The sequence below is a fragment of the Halichoerus grypus genome, chromosome X (genome assembly GCF_964656455.1).
Source record: "Halichoerus grypus chromosome X, mHalGry1.hap1.1, whole genome shotgun sequence".
NCBI lineage: Eukaryota > Metazoa > Chordata > Mammalia > Carnivora > Phocidae > Halichoerus > Halichoerus grypus.
Window position 1 is genome coordinate 127,183,000 of NC_135727.1, and position 22,201 is coordinate 127,205,200.

General features: G+C 40.7%; 2 long non-coding RNA genes across 7 annotated transcripts in view; both read right to left on the reverse strand.

Moving 5' to 3' along the window:
* The window catches only part of LOC118532998 (uncharacterized), a 27,491-nt gene extending 14,896 nt beyond the window's left edge, over positions 1–12,595 (reverse strand). The window contains exons 1-4 of one of the 6 annotated variants that reach the window (XR_013444576.1): positions 12,461–12,595; positions 11,962–12,363; positions 9,553–11,023; positions 1,714–3,333 (exon numbers count right to left, since the gene is read on the reverse strand). This is a non-coding gene — a long non-coding RNA (uncharacterized LOC118532998). Of the gene's footprint in view, positions 1–1,713; positions 3,482–3,683; positions 5,442–6,558; positions 9,369–9,552; positions 11,024–11,961; positions 12,364–12,460 lie in introns of those variants that run through there. The other 5 variants (XR_004915990.2, XR_004915991.2, XR_004915992.2 and 2 more) reach the window with 5 other exon arrangements.
* An 813-nt stretch (positions 12,596–13,408) lies between these two features.
* On the reverse strand, positions 13,409–21,950 carry LOC118533000 (uncharacterized). The gene is made up of 3 exons (XR_013444577.1): positions 21,865–21,950; positions 20,185–20,372; positions 13,409–15,317 (listed from the first exon to the last, which is right to left on the reverse strand). It is a non-coding gene; the product is annotated as an uncharacterized LOC118533000 (long non-coding RNA).
* Positions 21,951–22,201: the final 251 nt, after the last annotated feature.

A 22,201-nucleotide genomic window follows, 5' to 3' on the forward strand; every position in this document is an offset into this window, starting at 1 on the left:
TTTTCAAGTTCTATTAAATTAATTCTAAGGTTTAAAAGGAGCCAATACCAAAGGTTTGTGAGTAAATTCACTCTTCAGCTACCCTACTGTGATAAAAGTTTTGTTCCTTGTCTCTTGTGCTCAACTATCATGCCTCCCCTGTTCTTCTCAGAAGCAGCCAGGAACCTCATCTTCCACACCAGGATAAGAAATCAAGTGCCTCCAGTAGGAATCCCATTAGCTTCACAAAACCAGTTCAGCAAATCTTGTACTCACGATCACTTTCCTTTCCTTCCTCCGTGCTCAGAGAGAATGTTGCTCCCCTCTCGTAGCCCAGAATTTGTGCATTGACCTTGTAGCCCCTCTCCTCTTCGATTTTCAAGAAGCCCTGTGCATCATTTCTCTGCTCTCTCCCTCATTACAACCCTGTCCCTTTCCCCTTCATACTTCTCCACGCTAACAGGCTTTGCTATCTCCCACATGAAACATAACAAGCTCCCCTGGGCCCCACTTCCCCAAGACACCACCCTGGCTCTCTGCTCATGTTCAGAGCCAACTTTCTCAAATTGTACCACCACCACCTCCATTGACTCACCTCCTACCTAGCCTCCTCTTTGCTGGTCTGGCTTCAATGTCCACCTCCATCCAGGCGGCTCCCACTCAGATCTCAGAGAGCTGGGTGTTGACAAACACAGAGGGCAGTGTTCATTCCTGTCCCACACGCTGTCCGCAAGCACGCACGCTCTCCTGGACTCTTCCTCCCCGGTCCCTGGCTGTTTCCCAGAGCTCCGTACCAGCGCCTTCTTCTGCACACCCCTCGGGTTGGGACACGTCACATCACCTTGGGAGCTCCTGCCCTTTCCCACTCCTTCCCAGCAGATTAGTGGGTCTTCAGGTGCAGCCCATCAGACAAGGGCACCCAAGACCAAACAGTGGCCCAGAACCCCATCATATTGACCCCCAGACTCATCTATCCAAGCACCTGCTGAATACCTCCACTGGGTAGTCTCAGAAAAGCCTTCAAACTAGACATGGCTTTCACTCAACTCTCAGTCTCCCCCCACCCACCCCCGTGCAGTCATGAGTGACCCTCAGTTATGTTCTTCTTTCTCAGGTGGTATCCACATGGTAAACTATATACAGTCTTCAATTTTACCTGTTATAATTTAACTTTTAATTCTTTCATCTTACACTTTTAAATGCTGAATCACATCCTTCCTTTTCAATGGTGAACACTTCTATTGAGAATTAATTCCATGGGCCCCTCGCTGGTTCAGTCGCTACAGCATGCAACTCTTGATCTTGGAGTCGTGAGTATGAGCCCCATGTTGGGCATAGGGATTATTTGAAAAAAAAAAAAAAAAGAACTAATTCCATTAGTGTCCAACAAATGTTTCCATGGGGTGGTCTTCTTTGCTTCCTATTATTTGATTTAAATATTCTAAAATCACATATTTTCAAATAGTGATTATATCGTTCATATTTTTAGGAACTTATTTACCATATTCCAGATGGAATTCTTTCCTTAGTTTTAGCTCTCCTTTCCCAGCAGTTACTTCTAGAATTTAATTTAGATCTCCATTTCTAAGAGCTATGAATAATGTGAGATATTGATGCATCTACCCTTTTTAATGTTGATAGATTTCTTATATCCAAAAGTTTATGTGCATGAAGAAAACCACTATTTTTACTTTGATACCCAATTTATTTCTGTAGCATTCATCTAAAGACTGATACTTTATTTATGTAACCAATAAAGCAAAAGCTTATTAAACAAAAAGATTAGGTTTCTATAGACATTTAAACATTGATTACACACCTAATGAAATTTTCTAATTATTTAATTCAAATCACAGTCTGATATGTCTTTCTTAAATGCTTTAACTGTCCCATAGAGCAGATACAATAAGCACACGTAGTATTGAACGTGTTGAATATTGGATTGATTCACTTAGAATAATCAGATCAAAAGTACTAATGACTTAAATATAATGGGTGTTTATTATCTATATTTTTAGTCTCTTATTCATTATTAGAGTTGTCTCTCTTGGATTTCATCAATTTTACCAACTGTCCACATGTCGAATATTTCAATAATCTCACACACTAAAGATAAAGAGTTTTCAGACTGCACATGGTTGAAGGATCTGGTTTATCAACCAGTTTATTCCTGGACTAGGTCAGGAAAATTTTTTGTGTGTTCCCAGTTGATTTTCCTTGAGTCGATTCCTCAACTGGAGAGGTACTACTTTTATTTTTATCTTTAGTCCTTTACAGAAGGAACTGTCCAAGTCACTGCTTCCAACAGTTGGTCAATTTTATGGGGGATTTTATCCCTAGTGGCACTTGATCAGGACATCTCATCTTCTTAGTACAGTTCATCATAAACATATCTGTATTGTGCCCCTTCTGCCTTCATTATACAGACTGGTGTATAGAGAGGGGCCATTCTCGACCACTGATGGTTTAGGTCAAGTGCACTCAATCTGACTGTTGAGGTCAATGTTGCTCTTGGAAATGACAACTATCCTTGCTCATCTACATTTAGTCCTGGGTACTGACTTCTCTTAGCATTATTTTTATGAGATGAACATTCTCCGTGTTTGGTCCCTTCAACTCTCCCATGCTTATGGTGATCCCTTGTGCATACCAAAAGAACACATGCCCTGCACTTTTCAAGCTCAAGTACTGTCAATTCTGTCCACATGGGTTTCTCCAAATTTGGGGATGGTGATAAAAAATAAAATTATGAAGTTGCTTTTGATAGCCATCTGCCTTGCTCAAGAAATAGTATCTAAACACCCTCACAGACTATCACCAGCTGCGACTTTAGAACCAGATTGGTCCCTTGGAAATAAAAACAGGTGTTTTACATACTATAAATATAGTTAGACAGATGGAATGTTTAGAATAAGGAAAAATACTCCTTACCTACTTATTTTAGTTCCCATTATCTTGCTCTTCCTGAATAATCTGCAACCATCAGTAGACTGTTACTTATGAGAGAAAACAGCCAAACAAAAGTGAAAGAAACAAACTTTTGTTTACAGCAAGTAACAAAATATAGAAAATCAGATACAAAGCAGAACCAATGCAAAATACTGAAATACTATACATAGTTATTAACATTTATATTACCCTTACTTTTGTGCTTGCTAATGTATTTTGATTCTGAGGCATTTCTGTAAAAGACATATCTTCATACTCTTTTTTTTAAAGGTTTTATTTATTTTACTTTAGAGAGAGAGTGTGCATGCAAGCAGGGGGAGGAGCACAAGGGAGAGGGAGGATAGAATCTCAAGCAGACTCCACGCGGAGCACGGAGCCTGACTGCATCCGTCCTGAGATCATGACCTGAGTGGAAACCAAGAGTTGGACGCTCAACTGACCGAGCCACCTGGGCGCCCCTGTCTTCGTACCCTTGATGAATACTCTTATTTAAAGCTCTGTTCATGTTTAGCAGATTTTTCTTATTCCTTCAACTTCCATGACCCGAGATAATCTGCAACAATATTCACAGAAGTTTACATTCCTGAAATTTTGTAGAGGAAAAAGTCACTCATTTTTACAATCGTCTTCTACATGCAAAGTATTTGGGCTGAATAATCCTTGTGGTTATTTTGAAGATGGAGATGTATGATGGACAAGATGTGACATGTTAGCTTCAGGGGGTTTACCTCCTCAATATGACTCAGAAGACTTATTATATGTATATGTATATATTTTAATTTTTTTTTTTTTTTTAAGATTTTACTTATTTATCTGAGAGTGAGAGAATGCAAGCAGGGGAAGGAGCACAGGGAGAGGAAGAGAATCCCAAGCAGACTCCCTGCCCAGCACAGAGCCTGTCTCAGGACTCGATCCCACAACCCAGAAACCACGAGCCTAAACCAAGAGTCAGACGCTCAACTGATTGAGCCACCCAGGCATCCCTATATATATTTTTAAATAGAATATACAGAAAGAACTCTTAGGCTGTCAAATGCCCAACTACCTCCTATTGCACAAATTCTGAGTGTTTTTAGAAAGTTTGCATCTGGTGGCTAATCTTACTTTGAAAGTTGTGTATACTTTTTTATTTTAAGGTTGTACATGTTTTAATTCAAAATGGGAACATATCTACATAAAAAAAAAGTCTTCAATTCATTTCTCATATCCCTATATTAGGAATATTACTTGTTATATTTTTGGTATACATTTTTTGTGTGTGTGATACACACACAAAAGTACATTTTTGAGATAAAGAATAGGTTTGGTTCATACTTTCTATACAGTATATATTCTGCAACTTTCTTTTAATTTTTTTCAATATCCGGTAGCATATCACGGAAATCATTCCCTTGAATTCACTCATTACTTTTAAGTAATATTTACATATTTACATTGGGAAAAACTTGTACAGGTACAATTGCTGGCTCAGAGGGAACACAAAGTTAAAATTTCAAAAGCTCCTGGGCAAATTGGTACAACCCAAGATAAACTCTCAAAAAATTCTGAGAACATTCTTCTCCCCACCTTCACTAACAATGGATAGTATCAGTCTTTTCAAATTTCATTGAGCAGGTAGGCAAAAATAAACAAAGGGGAAGCAGGCTTTGTTTTCATTTAGAGATCATAATACTCTTAAGCTGCGTTGATTTTATCACAATAAAGATCAATTTCGTCCATATTCAGAAAATCATCCTTACGCTATTTTCACTATTTGAATTCCTTGTTCATATGTTCCTTTGATTCTTAGTAGTGGTGGATATGATGGTGGTGGGGGTAGGGTAGTGTCTTCCTAGTCCTCTTCATATTTCCATTGAGGGGTAGACCTTTGCTCCATGGTTTAAAGGGAATGGGTAATGAGGAAAGACTTGCAGTATCTCTTTCTTACTCCTTCATTCCCATCTATCCAAGAGACATGTGTCCTCAAAAGGCATCTGCGGGTGGATGGCCTCGTTTGGCAATGCTTCGCTAGGAACCTTTCTTGGCCTTGAAATAAGGCTTTCCCTCAACTCCTACTTCCAAATTCAGGCATGGAGGCCACCTCTGGTTTTCTTTTCTTTCATGAGAGATGTAAAGAAGCCCATGATTTGTAATCCATCCAGCTTGGCAAGTCTCTTTGGAAACGTACTCTGCTGGACTTTACAGTTTGTATAGGGGAGGTGTTGGGGTGTGAGAAGATTCTTCAGGGCTAATTCATCTCAAATATACATGACATCCAATGGTTTGGAGATACGGGTCTTTCTGCAGATCTTCACATGAGTTCTTCTGTCTGAGCTTAACTAATTAAGAGAGTAGGAGATACATGTGGACTAAAACCCTTGCTCCTCAGAATATGTGAGCCAAATAGTTGCTGTGCTTGTACATGATTAATGTGATTTGTGAAATTCTACTTTATTGAATTTCTTTGCTCATACCAAATGGTGTCCAGCTGGAGGGAAGTCTGTACATTGCTTCACAGATCATGTATAAATAAGCTAAAATTATAAGACCAATGTGATGTTTGAATTAATATTTCTAATTTGAGATGTATTTCTAAAACGGAGAGAGTAAAGAATAATTTTTATATGACAAAGAAAAAGGAACTGTCCGGAATTTCCCAAATTTTTATAAAATTTGAAGATAAACATTTGATAAGCACATTAAATTTCCACATAAGCAGATGTCCCATAAGAAACACAATAAGTTTGCTGTGCATTCTGCATAGTACTAAAACATAATTCCAAATGAGAGCAATGTCTGTGGGTTAGATTTACACACATAAACACGATCAATATGCGAGTAAGTATTAATCAACATTACAATCAACCTAACAATTTGGTGTTTGTTTAGGGTTCTTCTGAAATTAACTACTCACAGAGAAAATGATGAATGGAATTAGAAAGCAATACTATATCCAAGAAGACAATAAATCCCCTTCTCTGCTCATTTAAATCTTATCGTAAATGTAGGTAGGATCTGGAGAGGAAGAAATGCCAAGGACAGATTTTCACGTAACCTTCCGTTAAGCACTCATTCATTCACCGTTCGCAGAGGAAAGGCCAACCCAGCAGTGCATCAAGGAACAACATCAAAGCAAGTATGTACTTTTTGGATGCAAGATTTAAGACCTTCTGTGAAAATGGTTAGAGGGACCAAAGTGACAAGTAAATATCATTGAAGTTTCAGATAATTACAATTTTTCATTAAAATAAACCAGCTTCTTGCCTTCAGAGCATGTTAATGACACTAACTTAGAAGTTAGGGGAATTCTACAATGGACTGGTGTTGGCCATCTCTTGCTCATGAAATCTGTTTCAAGATTTTCCTTCCCTGTAGCTTTAAGTTAATGCTTAAAACTGAGCATCCTTTATGGTGAATGATGCTCGTTCAGAGGGATATAATTTTTTCTGTTTTTTTTTTTTTTTTCTGGAGCCAGATGGTCCTTGTCTTTCAGAGTTTATGACTTGCAATTGTTAAGCATTGTCTGCCAGTTCCCACTACCGTCCCACAAGTACAAAGTTCTGTGGGTGCTTTAAGTGGATAGACAACCAAATGCAGACTTTTTTTTTTTTTTTTTAAACTTTCAGGCTGCAGTCCCAATTTGCTTAGCTCTGCTCATGCTGATTCTGTGCTGAAACACACGTTCTGAGTTCCTCTTATTTGGGTTTGAGCATTCTCCTTTGTCACAGAGAGGAAGACTGTTCTAACACCCGGATTTACTTTCCCTAAGCCTAGGATACCTCTCCAGAGGTCTATTGTAAATGTCCACTTCTGTTTGGGCTTCTCTTTCATCCATTATACCCCTTTTTATGATCCCTTAGCATCTGGTTTGGTTGCCTCTTAATGACATTAATGACTAATTAACCCTGGTAAGGGTGACATTCATTTGCATTCAGATTCTCCTCATTGCTAAAGAAGACTTACATGCATGAATCCTGTATGTCAGTATGATTAAAAAGAAAAATTTTAAGATTAAGGATGGATTACTCTATGTCATATATGCAGTGTGCACCATATGGTAGGATGAGAAGCGGGTACCCACATGGTAATACACAGCTCCAGGACCCAAGATGATTACTACATTGCCAAGAGTCCTTGAATACGTCTTGACATGTAGAAGTAGTATGGAAGATTTGTTTTTACAGATTTATTTATTTTGAGAGAGAGAGCAGGGAAGTGGGGAGGAGGGACAAAGGAGAGACATTTTCAAGCAGACTCCTGGCTGAGCGAGGAGCCAGATGCGGGGTTGGATCTCACAACCCTTGAGATCATGACCTCAGCCGAAACCAGTAGTCAGATGCTTAACCAACTGAACTACCCGGCCACCCCGGAAAAAATTTTTTTTTAAGTTTTTATTGAAGTAATCTCTACACCCATCTTGGAGCTCAAACTCACGACCTCGAGATCAAGAGTCCCAGGCTCCTCTGATGGAGCCAGCCAGGAGCAACTGGAAGATTTTGTTTTAAGGCTTGGGACACGAGACTGGGGAAAGCGTTCCTGCATTGGAAGGGGTGGTTAAAGGAATGCTTTGTGGAGCAGCATGGCTGGTGAAGATGTGGAGAAGATCACTCTGGGAGAAGAAAGAGCGTGTACACAGATATCTGGAAGCAGGGGGCATGCTAACGTGACCTTCATTCATCAGAAGCATCTTCTAAATGCAGGACGGCAAATAGTGGGAGCATATTCTGGAGACAAAGCTGTGTTGGCCCACCTGAGCAATGTGCGGGGACTCGTTTAGCGGTCCAAGACACTGATGATCTCTGAGTGTGAAAGCAGGAAGGCAATGTCATGTTATTTCAGGAAGATAAACCTCAAGTCACTAAGTGAGAACCAGGAAAGACTGAAGTAGCCAGTGTGAGAGATAATTATAATTCTGTGAAGGCAGTCAAGGGGTCTGGATTAAAGTAATGGCAGAGAAAAGAGCAATCATTGAGTTTCCTATTTCATTAACGCTACTTGGGTCCCTCAGATGTCTCCACTCCAACTGAAAATAATTCTTCAAAACCTGGATGAAAAAACCTTTTAAAGACTTCTCTTTTTTTTTTTTAAGCCTCCACAAATTAGTCTTTATTATTTCATACACTTTTTGGAATGAATATTTTAGGAATACCTATTTTGCTCAAGTGAGTTATTATATAGTCTTTAGAAATTTATCGTAAATATTAGTGGCTTTAATTATGAATTAATTAGGGTCAACCTTTTAAAGATTGTTCAAAGCACTGAAGAGCTGCAAAGACTCTACAGAGTTGCAGACCACTGGTTTCTGGGAGGAACCAAAAGCCAGAGAGATCAGGGGGATGTTGGGCCTTTCAGGCCGCTCTGGCTCCGAAAGAACTGGCTCATAGCACACACTCGGGCTTGGACTTAGGTGGAGCCCTTGACCTGCACAGGGGGCAGCCGTCCATGGGCAGGGGCTGCCCAAGGTCTGGAGTGCCACAAAAGGTGTGCCCACCTTCAAGCGGAAGCCTCACATTAATGCAAACCAGAACAAAATCAGCTGAACCCCACCCCAGCCTCAGTATGATGGAGAACGCTGCCTTGGCCCTGAGGAGAGGATAAGAGGAAGAAAATGGTGAACAACATGACCTCACCGAAGTACGGTCTAGACCAGATGGGTTTGCTCTGGCACAAATTCAGTGCAGGAACTGGAAACGTTGTGTTTAAAAATAGCCCGGGGGCGCCTGGGTGGCTCAGTCGTTAAGCGTCTGCCTTCGGCTCAGGTCATGATCCCAGGGTCCTGGGATCGAGCCCCACATCGGGCTCCCTGCTCAGCGAGGAGCCTTCTTCTCCCTCTCCCACTCTCCCTGCTTATGTTCCCTCTCTCTTTGTGTCTCTCTCTGTCAAATAAATAAATAAAATCTAAAAAAATAAAAATAGCCCAGCTGGGAGCTGTGCAACACAGGATTGGTATTTGGGTTTGCTGTCCCGGAGGTGGTGGAGCTCTGGGGGTGGGGGGGGATTCCAAAGGCCTGGTGGTCGGTGCTCGAGAGGAGAAGACCAGACCCAAAGCCATGCTAGAAATGGAGAGTAAGGAGACAGGGTGTATCTGATTCTCCCAGAACCTGCCCTAAGCCCACAACTCACAGGCAAGGTAATGGAAGGGTCCTTGGGACAAAGCATTCCAGGAGGGAGGGAAACCGGGAAGGAAGGGGCCCAGTACCTCCCGTTAAGTCCCAGCGGGAGCTCTCTGGGGAGCCAGCAGCAGCTGGGCCACGGACTCCAGCTGGGTTCCAGGACCCAAGAAGATCACCGATGCCGGCTACATGACAGAAAAGGGGGACAGCAGGAAAACCCGTAGGCGCCTGTGATCCCCCCAGAGGACATGGAGTGGCAGCCTAATCCCCGGAGAGGCCGAGCCCATGAGCCAGACCAGAGGAATAGAAGTCCACAAGTGACCCCACAGACAGCAGTGTTGGAAAGCCCTGGGGGAAAGAGGGGGAAAGAGCAAGAAGGAAATCGATACAGCAAGCGGAAGCTCTCAGTCAGGCTGTTTAGCAGTGAAATATGGCGGCAGAAAGTTCTATCTTGAGGGGATATGTTGGGAAGAACTGTTCACAAAATGCACCTGAATATGTTGATAGTCAAAGAAGACGGACAATAACTTACATTGTGGAAAGCTTCTGTAACAGTGCATTCCAGCTGGAAATAATTCTTACTAAGTGGCATCCCATAGGAGCTACAGCTCATCGCATGTTTTCTGTTCCAGGAACTGGCGTACTGAAGGCCACAGGCAGACGAAGCACGCCCCGTCCTAGGGAATTCTGTCTGAAGAGTTCTGGGAAGGGCCCTTTGCAAAACTCAGAACATTATAGAATCCACAAAAGAATTACAAGAAATGGGTTAGCACACAGGTTGGATTTTCAAGTGTGTAGTCTATACTTTTAATTGTAGCACAAGATCCATGAATGATCTAAGACTTTTACATAACTCTCCATTATGTTCTTTCCTTCTTCCTCCCTCCTCCCCTTCTCTCCTTCCTTCCCACTCTGTGTTCATCCTGACTTTCTTTCCTCCCTCTCCTTCCTTTCCTTCTTTTCTTCCTTCCTCCTTCCCTTTCTCTTCCTTTCCTTTCTCTCCCCTTCCTTTCCTTTCCCTTCCCTTTCTCTTCTTTTCCCTTCCCTTCCTTTCCTTTCTCTTCCCTTCCTTTCCTTTCTTCTCTCTTCCTTTCCCTTCTCTTCCTTTCCTTTCCTTTCTCTTCCTTTCCTTTCCCTTCTCTTCCTTTCCTTTCTTCTCTTCCTTTCCTTTCCCTTCCCTTCCCTTCCTTTCCTTTCCTTCCCTTCTCTTCTTTCCTTCCTTGCTTCCTTCCAGTACAACAGGACCCAGTCACCCTTGAGTCCCCAACATCAGCAGAAGGCACATGTCTCTGACCCCCACAGTGAGGTGGAAGGGGGATGGTGGCCTAGCCTGTGGGGGCTGGAGTGAGGCTGGTAGCCACTGTGGGCCCAGGCCTTTCTCACTTGGTGAACCCACTACAAGCTCACTTGGTGAAGTCCTCAGAGGAAATAGCCCCCCGCAAACGAGATACCCGAGTCTGAGAACACAGTGTCATCAGCCCTGACATCCCTCCATCACAGCAGGACACTCAGCCCTCACGTCTGCCTGCAGGTGTAAGTTCTGGCCCCCGAGAAGCCTGGATACCTACCCCAATGCCTACATGCCAGTGATGGGCAAGTTCTCTTTGTCTGCTCTTAGGAATCCCCAACAACGGCTGCCTACTTTTTATGGCCTCCCCAGGTTGCCTGCGGTTTCCACATTGGCCAGCCCTGTCATCCACAGTTTCATGAACAAACACAACAGATTTTGGATACTGCTGAAATTTCTGCTTCTGGCTTTTGAGTCTCGCGTCTGTGGAGGTGCAGGTGGGGCTCAGTACTCACCTCCCCACACCCCGTATAGCTCCTGGACTAATAGGTTCTTCATTTACTTCCATCCCCAACTCTCCAGCTTTGTTGGGTAACCTGTCTGCCGTGAAGCTGCTCTGGTTGCTTCAATTCCTCTTGAAGTCTATGAGCTTATTCACCATCAGTTCCTTCCCCAAAGTTGGAACACATTGCCATCTCATTCCCAGAACATCCCACTGAAAAGTAAGCAAAGCCAAACAAGCAGTTAAATGATATGAATGGCCTTTTCCTTTTCAGTCAACAAGCTGTCTTGACATTTGTAGAGTTTTTCCATTTATAAATACGAAGCAGTCACAATATCTAATATATTTCTTATTTATTTCTCCACAACCTTGCACACAATGCCTATTAGTTGAGTTTCTAACCCAATTAATAGAGAGGAGAATGGGAAAGAGTAGAAGATTTATATTACTTGTAAAATTCACTAATCCAAGGTCAGTAAAATTCCATTTAATACAAAGCTTAAGAACTCAAATAGATTTAAATATATTATTAATGAAATCACATCTTCTTTTATCCACTCAATAAAGCATGAGCAGATTTATTTTTATTATATTTCTATTCATTTATTCAAGAAGTATGTATTAAAATGCTAGGCTCTGAGTATGCTAACCAAGATGGACAAGATCCCTGTTCACACAGAGCTTATATTTTCTGGGACGTGAGGGTTGGAAGATTTCAGATGATTAAAATATATATATATATATATATATATATAAAGGAAAACAAATTTCCCCAACAGCAGAATTATAAGAAACAACTTCATCTCTAACACAGTGGTTCTCAACATAGACAATCTCTGGGTCATTTCTGCAGTGAAAGCTGGAGGGGACAACTCTTGCATCTTGTGAGTGGAGAACAGATGTGCTGTTCAATGTTCTTCGATGCACAGGACGCCTCCACCAGAGGGAAATATCCAGACACAAATGTTGGTAGGGCTGAGGTCCAGAAACCGTGTTCTGATGCTACAATTATAATTATGTGCCTTATATTCTTTTATACTTATCTGCTCTCACTGGTAGACATAAGTAAGACATTTTTACTGCTTTGGAATTCCGATAGTATTTTTAAGATTAAAAATTACTATTTGTTTCTAATAAGAAAAGGTGTATACCTTTCAGCATTTTTTTATGAAGCATATACAATAATCTAATTTCCTTTCACAAAATGCCTCCTTAAGGAAGGAATGTAACGTTCAAAACCTCACAGCACTGACCAGCACCGTCATCGGGCTGAAGACTGACCAATGCCAAGACACTGTATTGTTTAGGAAAAATATGAAGCTGAGGGAGAAATCTAATGATTCTGTATTTGTGCCTTTGAAAGCAGGAGGAAGTTTCGGAAGATGCCAGGCTCTCGGCTGCAATGGAATCTTAAATCCAGTAAAACCGGCATCTCCTGTCCATTCCAGGCTCATTTGTGTTGCCAAATGGGACAATTATCAGAGCAGGTGGATCAAGAAAAATGTTGCTTTCTTGACGGCCCTGCCAAACATAAATTCTAGATCCGTTACTCTCTGCAAAATAGAATTAAAAATACTCAGTCTCAAGGATTTGACGGCAATGGAATTGTATTCAATTTTATTCAGTTGCCAATGAAATTGGGGAACTTACCTAGTGCTCTGGACAATGCTGTCATCCTTCAGAGGCTCTCTTCGAAGGCCAGCCTGACTACGATGAACCTCTCTGCTCTCCGTCCTTCCCCCACCTTCCGCAATCTCACCACCTGCAGCAACTCCATTTACCTCATCTTTGTTTTCCTAAACTGCCTTCTCTCTTTGGCTGTTTTTTTTTTTTTTTTTTTTTTTTTAACAGACCAGAATCTCCAACTAGTGCTATGTCTCAAGAAAGCAACTAATTACAGCACTGTATATTCATAACATTTTTACGTTTCCCTCTATCCTTTTTATATCTCTAATTACATTTAAGCATTTGAGGAATCCATTATGTATCGTAATCAAACATCATCTTGCCTTGCTTCTATTCCTCTTTTAAATCTAGATTTCTAAAATGACTGTTCTATTTTTGTCTGCTTAACCCCAACCTCTCTGGTTTTCCTGGACGGAGAACACTGTTTCAGTGGTGTGTCCGTGAATTCCCGCACAGCCCAGGGACATGAGTTACCGGGATAACCGTATCGGTTCTGTGGCAGAAAATACGAGAGAAGACAGTCACGGGAGCCTGGGCTTTGTGGACAGACAAAACCGAATTCTTCTCCTCTCTCGGCTTCTCAGAAGTCCCTTAATCTCCTGAACCAAAATGGATCCATCAAAAGAATACAAAACTTATTTTGACATTGTTAAGAGGATTACATACATGGGGGATGATGGTCTAGACAACCAGACCTCACACTGTTTCTCAACACCTATTTGTTACTTGTCCTATAAAAATAAGGTGTGTAGGCTCCTCTTCAAAGCAGGAACACCTACCAGACCAGACTTGGTTTCCTCTTTCCCTGATCCCAAAAACACCTTTATAGATTTTTTCAATGGAAAACGCCGTCTGGACATCTGGGGGCCAAAATGCTAACCAACTTCTCCTCTACCGCAGAAATCAATCAGATACACACATCTCACTCTTGAACTTACCTTGAGGTAAGAAGGGCAGGGGGTTAACTGAACTGAAAACTAGGTTTAAAATTCCTTAAACATAAGAGGATTTATAATAGAGGGGGTTTTGTGGTCTTGCAAAACTCTGAAGCCTTCGTTTGTTTTAAAGAGATGCGTGCGTACACAGGAGGTACAAGGCGTTGTCACAAAGAGAAAGCACACTTAGATTCTTGTAAAAAAGGAAGCATCTTCAGATGTTACTTCAGGAGGACCAGGGAGCTACCCATAAACTAGTCAGAATCACTCAGGATAAATATACGGGACATTTCTAGGAGTCAAAGTGAGTGTAAACTTTACTTAGGTGGAAAGATTCTTACAAAAGCCAGAGAAACTAAAAGCACATTTTCTCCCCTTAAAAAAAAAAAAAAATTCTTCCATGTCACAAGTGGAGATACCACCTTATGTGTGCATTTCCTTGCATTGCATTTAGGTGGGTATTAGCAATAAGCAGTGAGAAAAATATACCTGTAGAATCTCCTTGATTTTCACTTTCCATCTGTAGCCCCGTATAGTCGGACCATTCTGTATCACATCCGACACCATGTGCTGCAACAGAAGCAGAGAAAAAACCAGGACTCCTATCTGCTGAAGAGAACATTCTTCTGAAGCTCAGCAGCATTTCTACCAGCAAAGACTTTTCCTATAATATAATGGAACAAATCGATAGATTTGTTGTGGTCATTTGTCAGAATTTCAGATCTCAATAATCTCGAAATTCCACAATATAATCAAGACAGCACGCTGATAAGAACTAAACATGGAAATTTTTAATATTTTAAAATTATATAAATAGGTTGGACAGGAACAGATGTTTTAAAACAACAAAACTAGTTATGTATATATGTACACAGAAAGGGGGGTGTTACAGAGCTCCCCATAAAATCATGAAATTATTGATTAAATGAGGAAATTCAGTGATGGCTACAGGAAGTCATTATCAAGAAGTCTTTCTGGTAACTTCAGGCGTGGGCCTCATTTCCTTAAGACTAACCAAAAGGAAATAATAAAATAAAAGTCAAAATAATTAAGCTCTTCTCCTCCTGTTTCAGTCTAGCTATGGCATGGATGTGAGCCAGCCATGACAATAAAGAATGGGCAGACCTCACACTGTTTCCAATGAAGCTCTAAATCCTTGAGCTTGCAAAACGGAAATAGTGTCCCCGTTTAAAAAACAGCATGGCGGGCGTGAAAGAAGTTACAATACAGCAGCATTGTACAATGGGGACCGCCTCCCAGCGGACCATTTTTTGACTTGGCCAACCAACCATCACCGTGTGGATTTGTGGGCCGAAGTTTAGCATTCTAGACAACCAAGAGGCCTTTTTGCTGAATTGTAAGGGAGGGAATCTATGAAGTGCAAATTAATAAACGATGGAAACAACGTAAATTTATAGACCATCTTAGAGCTCCGGAGTTCGCAAGTCCATATGGGCTTCACAGATGTGAACAAGGCTGCAGTCCTTTCTGGAGGCTCCAGGGCAGAACATGTTTTCTTCTCTTTTACACCGTAGGAAGGTTGATCACATTCTATGGCTTGTGGACCCTTTCCTCTTCAAAGCCAACAATAACCCAGTGAGCCCTGCCACCCCAATGTCACCTCATTCAAACAGTGACTCTGCCTCCCACTTCCACATTTAAGAATTCTTACGATTATGTGGGTCCACCTGGATGAAGCCCAGGATAGTCCTTTTATTTTAAGGTCTGCTCCTTAGCAGGCTTCATTGCATCTGCAGCTTGAATTCTCCTTTGACATTTTAGATGATATGGTCACACTTTTGGAAATGACGAGACAGACATCTTTGTGGGAAGGGGCGTTATTCTGCCTAGGAGAGCAAGCATCTACTTCCTGTTATGTCACACATCTGAAACGGAAGTACACAGAGCTTATGAGATTGAGGTTGAAGGAATAAAATTTATAATGTACTCCGAAAACCACATCATTCTGTTTTAAAACTATGCTCTTGTGTTCTGTATATGTATATCTAATTCTGATACATATTTCCAACGATGATGTTAAATAGAATCTTCTGTGTGCCTTTTGCAGGAACATCCTAAACGTGAAAACATCAAAATCTCATGCATTTATTTTTAAACCTCTAAGCATATAACTATTAACGCTCATTAATATGCCGAGTGAAATCCATGAATACAACAAGACAAGGCATGTCATGTCACAACAGTCTCTAAGGTGAATGGCATAATAATATGGAAACCATAATTTGAAGTAAGCTCTACACCCAACGACGTGGGGCTTGAATTCATGACCTCAAGATCAAGAGTTGCATGCTATACCCAATGAGCCAGGCAGGAACCCCCTGAAAACCATGATTTGATGAGAGACTTGAAAACACAATGAATAAAATAAAAATTAACTACCAATGTCTTAACCAATAAATATGTCCATTGATATGTTCTATTTAGTTCTCTCTCTTTCTCTTTTTCAAAATGTGGGCTGGACTGTCACATCCACTTCCTTTCAAAATCAGCACATATCAAAGGATGACTTCATTTAGTGTTTTGGTGGTTGTGCTTGTTTTAATCAGCCTAGGAAAGGTTATTGAGAAGTACTTTTCTCTATTTTTCATAATCTGAAGTTGATTTTAAGTAATTCTGTTCATCTTTTTTTAGAAATCTATAGAGAAAATTAATGTTCCATGTCTTTAACCAATGCATCTGCACAAAAAGAAGTTTGGTTTTTTGTTTTTTGTTTTTAAAGGCATCTCTAAGACGGAACAAAGTTTGATTTGCTGAAATATGTCAAGGACAAAATTTGAAGGCACTCATCAATTAAGATAAAATGTCAATGGAGCTATTATACTCATGAATATTTATGAGGTGAATGACAAAGCATCCAAATATATTTGAAATGTACTCACAAAATGTGTTTTAAAATGCAAAGATACTAAATTGTTTGGGGAAACTCTGACACACTTTCCCAGTCTTTGACAGAAGAAGTCAAAAGAAATAAATCAATGAAAATGTGGAGAATATGCACAATGTGATCAATAATGATGGTTAATAGATATAAATTAAACTGTGAGTCCTAGAAGCAGAGAATGCTCTTTCTGTTTTGGCAAGAGGTACGCACGTTGATTTACCAAAAGGATCAGATGTTTGGTAATAAAGAAAATTATATTAACTCGAAAAAAAGAGTTCTGAAAATATTGTTTGACTGGAACACACACAAACACACACATACAATTTGCTAACAATATGGTAATAACAATACTCTTCTCACCTCAACAGCGCAGAAAACCCTGGGATTAGACAGCCTCCTTCACCCAAAAAAAGAATTTAAACTCTCTCAGAGAGAACACCCATAACCCATCAAAATTTGCCCCGTCCACATCTCTCTATCACAGTAACTTCAGTTATTTTCTTCAAAACACTTACCTGAAATATCTTTAAAACAGAAATAGCTTCTGGGCACCTGGGTGGTGAGTTGGTTAAGCATCTGCCTTTGGCTCAGGTCACGATCCCAGGGTCCTGGGATTGAGCCCAGCGTTGGGCTCCCAGCTCAGTGGGGAGTCTGCTTCTCCCTCTACCCCTCCCCCCTGCTCCTGCTTGCTCTCTCTCTAAAATAAATAAAATCTTTAAAAAATACAATAAAATAGCTTCTATTGTTTAGAACGGTTTTAGGTTCACAGTAAAGCTGAGCAGAAATCACAGACTGCCCATAGACCTCCTGCACCCATTCGTGCACTGCGTACCCCACTGTCAACTTCTCACACAAGATGTTAAAATCCACAAACTTACACTGACACATCCTTAGTACCCAGAGTCCATGCTTGACATCACGGTTCATTCTTGGTGGTGTGCATCCTGTGGGTTCGGACAAATATATAGTGACGTGTATTGACCATTACAGCATACAGAATAGAGTTACTCTGCTAAAAATCCTCTGTACTCTGCTTATGCATCTTCCACATCTGTCCATCCCCTGGCAACCACCGATCTTTGTACTGTCTCCATAGCTTTGCCTTCTCCAGAATGTCAGAGTTGGAATCATGTAGCATGAAGCCTTTTCAAATGGGCTTCTTTCACTTAGGGATATGCTCCACACGGTCCCTCCGTGGCTTTCCATGGCCTAAGAGCTCATTTCTTTCTAGCATTGAGTGATGTTCTTACTTGGATGTACAACAGTTTATGTATCCATTCACCCACGGAAGGACACCTTGGTTGCTTCCAAGTTTTGGCAATAATGTTATAAACATCCATGCACAGGTTTTTGTGTGGACATAAGTTTTCAACCCCTCTGGGTCAACACCAACCAAAGAGCAGCATTGCTGGCTTATGGTAAAACTAAGTTTAGCATTGTAAGAAACTGCCCAGCTGTCTTCCAAAGTGACTTTATCATTTTGCATTCCCATAAGCAGTATATGAGAAGTCCTGTTTTCCACATCCTCACCAGCAATTAGTGTTGTAAGCATTTTGCATTTTCACCTTTCCATCATTTGTGTACTTCATTGTTATTTAAATTTGCTGTTCCCTAATAACATATAATGAGGAGCTTCTCTTTATCCATGAATTTGCCGTATGTATTATATGGTGAGGTGTTTGCTCAGATATTTTGCCTATTTTTAAACGGAGTTGTTTATTTTCTTATTGTTGAGTGTTAAGGCTTCTTTGTAGGGATGCCTGGGTGGCTCAGTGGGTGAAGCATCTGCCTGGGATCAAGTCCCGCACCAGGCTCCCTGCTCAGTGGGGAGCCTGCTTCCCCTTCTGCTGCTCCCCCTGCTTGCACTCTCTCTGACAAATAAATAAAATCTTAAAAAAAATAAAGACTTCTTTGTAAATTTTGGATAACAAGAGCCCTTCATCAGATGTGTCTTCTGCAAATATTTCTTCTAGTCTGTGGCTTGTCTTCCCATTGCTGTGATAGTATCTTTCGTAGAGCAGACCTTTTTAATTTTAATGAACTGTTGGCTATCAGTTATTCCTTTCATGGACTGGGGTTGTATATAAGATGTCACCCAACATGGGGCTCGAACTCACAACCCTGAGATCAAGAGTCTCAAGCTCTCCAGCTGAGGCAGCCAAATATCCCTAGATTTAATTTTTTGCATGTGGAGGGCCAGGCGTTCTAGCACCCTTTTGTTGAAAAGATGATCTCTTCTCTATTGTCTTTCCTTTGTTCCTTCGTCAAAGATCAGTTGACTATGTTTGTGTGGGTCTATTTCTCAGCTGCCTGATCTGCTGAATTTGCCCATTTGTCTATTCTTTTGCTAATGCCACACTGTCTTGATGATGAACTATCTTTATATTCATGTGCTTACTTGCTTATATATTGGCTCTTCCCTCAGTCTTCTCTGTCTTAACTCAACAATGCATCAATAAGTAAGCGTTCTGAAATACATATATTGGATAAGTTGGGTTAAGGAGGAAAACAAAATGTCAACTACCTTCATCCGTTCATCTCATTCAGAAGCATAATGTGACCGGGACAAGACAGAGAGGCAGGACAGTGGCCATGGGTGGTGCTGGTGACCAGAAATGGCTGAACACTGAAGCGTACGGGCTTTGGTCAAAGGTGTACTTAGAGGCAAGTTCATACTCATATAAAAGTTTCCCGCAGTGAGCTAACAAGCAAAACCAACATTACATTCACAAGTCATTCAACTTAATTAGTTACAAAAGGGAAAAGGAAAGTGAACAACCCTGAGACAGCACAGCAAACGAAATATAGATTAAAATGGCAACTAATGAGTTAGGAAAAATGTGAATCTACAAAAGAAAAAAATAATGGGCAAATTAACAGAAAGAGGACAGTTGAAGACATAACCTATTTTTTCTGCGCTTGACAGAGTAAAAGGCGAAAATAAGCAAGGAAAATTAATAAGTACATAAGATTGAATTAACTGCTACGTATCAAACGGTGTGGTCCCAGGTCTATTTATTAAATAGCCGATTTTTTGCATTTCTAATGCCACGTTATTAAAAACCAATTCTTCTAAGGCAATTGATTACTTTTGAACATACTCAATTTATCAAATTTCCCAAAATCAGTTTTAAGGAAAATTCATCTTAAACACAGTAAATGAATTTGAATTAATTAATTTGAATTCATTTTTCCTATTAATTCCTTCTCAATGAGGGTTGTTTATCTGAATCACAGAATATAAACAGTGATTTTAGTGACCATTTTCTTAAATCTAGTACAAAAATAGATGCACAGAAGAAAAGTCATTACCAGAGTCCCTGGCTGGTTCAGCCTATGGAGCATTTGACTCTTGATTTCGGAGTTGTAGGTTTGAGCCCCACGTTGGGTGTAGAGATTACTTAAAAATAAAATCTTAAAAAAAAAGGTCATTACCCTTAGGGCCTAATTCTCCCAAAGAATCTGGGTTGAAAATGGCTATATGGACTCACTTTTTGTGCATATAATGTTTAACCCCGCTGTATTCAAATGAAGTCATATTAAAGCAACAGAATTTTTTCATCTCTGAAAATGCAGTATTATGATATGGTCAAGCACTGTTTATCACTGCCAACTATTGCATTTTGAAGAGAGTTATTTGTTTAAACCTTTCCAGCCCCTTTATCTAACAATTGCACTTCTGGAAAATGTAAACATTGTCAGATAAATATACAAGATGCATATTGAGAGATTTAGAAAAAAAAATTTTTCTATAATCATAAAAAACCTTGAAACCAGCTAACATATAACAAGAGATGCTCATAAAACAGCTATTGACCTGATGCATATTTAATGAGGTGGAAACCGCTCACCTTCACAATCACCTCATCATTCCTGTGGGGCAGGTGTGACTATCTCTGCTTCCCACAGAAGGTTCCGGAGGAGGAAGCCTTTCACAGTGGATAAGAAATTGCTTGTTGTTACTAAGTGAGAAGCTGAGAAAATGGATTCCAAGTTCCATAGCTGCACCTCCGACTTTATCACTTTCTCTGCTATCAAACTGCGAAGAAGCAAACAGAGCACATGATTCAGACAACACTATGAGGCCAATTGAAATACATGTAGGTAGCCGGCGTCTGCACACAAAAGCACACGAAACATCTTTACAGAGACCTACCAAATGTCAAAGGGGCTTTCCGTCTGAGGACTGCTTCTCCCTCCCTTTTCCTATGTGTGCAGTCTAATTTTTCTACTATAAACATGTTCATTTAATGTATATATATTTCATAAAAAGAAAACAATGATTACCGATAAGCCCCAGAAAAATTAGTCTTTGATTTAATCAGTAAAAGAGACAAAACTCTGTAAAAGATGATGAAAAGGCAGGAGTCAGGAAAAAAAAAAAAAAAAGGCAGAAGAAGGAAATCAACAACACTAGACATGAGAAACGGAATAGTGCAGATGTACAGAAAAGAAATTAAGGATTTATAAGGCAATGCCGTGTACAAATCTGTACAGATACATTGGAAAATTTTAGAGAAGTTGGGAATAATCCTTGGAAAATATAAATTACCAGAATTAAATCAAGCATCCTAGAAGAACTTGGAAATCTGTGTAAATCGATAAAAGAAAGAGAGGAAAAGAAAGCTAAAAAGAAAAACAAAAATCAGGAAATGATAGTCAAGATTCTGGGGTCACACAGATTTACTGATGAGTTTATTCAAGTTTAAACAACAAAATAATATCATTCGCTCACACACACAGAGGGTGGGAATCCACTGTGTTCACTGCTTGCATGATTCTGAAGGGAATATGTGAAGGATACGGGGCAGGGGAAGCATAGGACACATCAGTATGTTCAGCTCTCAGAAACGTCCTTTTAAATCCTGTGCAGAAAGCTAAAATGTACAAGAGTTACAAATGGAGCCGCCCTGGTCAGCGAGAGGGAGAGAAGAGCAGGGGAGAGAAGGCAGGAGAGTCAGCGGAACTCTATTAACTCTATTCTAGCAGAATAGTGCTATCAAAATTGGTTTCCTACTAGAACCATTTGGGTGATTTCAAAGAATGCTGATGTTTGGACCCCTCCCAATATATTCTGATGGAATTCGTCTTGTGCGTGGCCTGGGCATCCAGACTTTTAAAATCTTCCCAGTTGGACCCAGTGTGCAAATCTGAAAACAAGTGGCTTAGAAATCACCGAGAGATCAGGGTGCCTGGGTGGCTCAGTCAGTGAAGGATCTGATTCTTGATTTCAGCTCAGGTCATAATCTCAGGGTCATGAGATCGAGCCCCCTGTTGGGCTCTGCGCTGGGCATGAAGCCTGCTTGAGATTCTCTCTCTCTCCCCTCCTCCCCCAACACGTGGTCCCTCCCTTTCTCTCTCAAATAAATAAATAAAATCTTTAAAAAAGAAAAACATCCACGAGAGATCTTATGGATTCTGGTTGCTTCGGCGCAGGAGAGGTTGGTGATAGCTCAATAAACTCCAGGTCATGACGATGCTGCAGGTCTGCAGACCACACTCTGAGCCGCAGGGATCTAAGAGGATCCTACCTTCTCTCTCCAATGTCCAACATTTGTCCAGTGTCTAGAACCTTCTCCCCATCCTTGCTTGCAGTTCATGACCTTCCTATTTCACTGGGAGAGGATGAAGCATCAGTAGAGAGAATCCATCAGCTCTGCCTTCCAGTCTACCTACCAATCCACCTTCATGCCCACACATTTCAGCCCTCCCTCTGTGAGCTCAGTCCACCGAGATGCCCATCCAGTTGCATGTCAGCGTGGACTTCTCCGAGACTCCCGCAGTCCTCCCTGCCTTTCTCTATCACTATTAGGCAGTCACACTGAACTACATCCATCAAATCAGCAGCAGGCGATTCCTCTGCTACCA